At 45.5% G+C, this 2,237-nt stretch overlaps 1 pseudogene; it reads left to right on the forward strand.

Annotated features, from left to right (window-relative positions):
• LOC102875387 overlaps window positions 1-1,899 on the forward strand; it is a 24,981-nt pseudogene extending 23,082 nt beyond the window's left edge.
• Window positions 1,900-2,237: the final 338 nt, after the last annotated feature.

Raw genomic sequence — 2,237 nt, forward strand, 5'->3', positions numbered from 1 at the left:
TCTACAACCATTAACATTTATCGAAGTTCACATTTCCAGAGGTATATTATTTAGGAAGTGGATATCACTCCTGCTTCCAAAAGAATAGCATTAGATGTCAATATCTAAGGGCATAATAAGACTGTAATTCAACTTAATTTTTGCTCCAGGACTTTTTCAGCAGGCCAAGTACAGAAATATACTTACATACACTAACACAGATACACACATATATCTATAACTTTTACTGTCTGTGCACACATACAAACATACACACTATGTATAGAAGCTAAAACAAAGGGAAACAATTCAGAAGAAAAGATAGGAACAGAAGATTTCTAAGGGCACCTAAAGAAGACAAAATAAAGTATTATAATGAAATGTGCAAAGAGCTGCAGTTAGAAGGGAAGAGCATACTTGACATTTCTCATCCTGAAAAACAAATTCAGACCTAAAGTTGCAATACTAAAAGAGGCCACTAACAAAATCATGAATGAAGCAACTTCCTTACACCTTCCTTTGTACCTCCACGGGGCTAGAGGCCTGGGAGCACATCCCACCCCCTGCCCCCACCCCCACTTCCTCTGCCCATCGCCTCCACTGCTGATCCTCCCAAACTCCAAATCTCTGGTGTCGCTCCTGGAAGTAGGGACTTTTTTGGCGCATGGGGCTTGGGACTGCAACATGTTCTAACCTGTACTCCTGCCGGCCTGGGCCTCATTCGGGCACACCAATTTCTGCATCCGGCTCCAGGTGCTCTCAGACCTAGCGGGAGCCCATGCAGCAGGCCACACTCCAGATCTCCAGACGTTGGTCTATGGGATTCAGCCAAGAATGAGTCCCCTATTCTTTCACCTATGAACTGTTCTCCAGCTACTTTGCCAATATCCACAGTCATCGTGTCTAATTTGCTCCTCAATCTGGATTTTGTGGAACCTCCTCCCAAAAAGGCCTTGAAGGGGAATTCCAAGCACCATAGTTTTGTCAGGAAGTGGAAGTTCTTGGAAAAGAAAAAGCATACTGAAAAAAGAAGAAGCAAGTGGCTAGAGTGCTCACAGACTCAGCAAAGAAAGAGGAGACCCTCAAGGTAGATGGCACTGGGAGATTTTCTCCACTTCCCTACAAAAGAAAGACACCTGCCACCAGCAATGGGTAAGAACAATACCTGGACAAGAAAATGGCATTGTCCTGGCTGACGCCTGCTCCTTCACCAAAAGGTCATTCTGTTGTCACCAAAGTAGACTTCCAGAGTGTCCTTCCAAAGAGCCATAAAATCTCCCAGAAAAAAAAAAAAACAAAAAACTTTCCCAGAAGAAACCCTCTCAGAAGAATGCCTTTCAAAACTCCACTCTTGCTCACTCAGAGAATAGATCTGGAGTATCCCAAGAGATGACAACAAAGATGGTGGCAGTTGACTGTGAGATGGTGGGCGGGCACAGGGCCCAACGAGCATGTCAGTTCCTTGGTTTGATGTATCATTGTTAACTATAATGGTAATGTGCATTTGTCCCCCCCGTCACATTGTGGACTACCAGACCATGTGGAGTGGTATCCGAAAGCAAAACATGGGTGAATGCTACACCCTTCAAAATTGCTCTGAGCCAGATCTTGAAGATACTCGCAGGGAAGATCGTGGTAGGACATGCCGTCCATAATGACTTCAAAGCCATGCAGTACCTTCACTCCAAGCCCCTCACCCGAGACACCTTCCATATCTCTCCCCTCAACAAAAAGTCAGACTTTCCAGAGAATGTTACCATGTTTCTGAAGAGTCTCACCTAGAAGCTGCTGAACCATGACATTCAGGTTGGGGACAGTAGGAATTCCTCTGTGGAAGATGTTCTGGCCACCATGGAACTGTACAAGTTGGTTGACGTTGAATAGGAACAGCGCGTGGTACAGAATCCCCCTAAGGACTAGCCTGCGTTCTGGGCATTGGTCATATCTGGAGGCAGAATAGACACCCAGTCAAGAAGGGAAATGGACCAATGGACAGCCCTACTCCACTGGCTCCGCACCATTGGGAGCTAGGCAGGTTCCCTGTACTTAGTATCTATCGAAACTTTACCTCAGGTGTTGTTCTGTATCTGGTTAAGTCTCCCATGTGGAAGTGAGAACCCCACTATGCCAGTACCCAGCCCCATACATTTTACCTCTTCTTAAATGGTGTTAACAACAGGGCCCAGTCAGTCATTTTGACTCAGGGTTTAGGGTTTACCAGAAATGTTATTTCCCCAATTGCCTTATCACTAGGGTGG

The sequence above is a fragment of the Elephantulus edwardii genome, unplaced genomic scaffold (assembly GCF_000299155.1).
Source record: "Elephantulus edwardii isolate Elephantulus edwardi_28Jun2011 unplaced genomic scaffold, EleEdw1.0 scaffold00385, whole genome shotgun sequence".
Taxonomy (NCBI): Eukaryota; Metazoa; Chordata; class Mammalia; order Macroscelidea; family Macroscelididae; genus Elephantulus; species Elephantulus edwardii.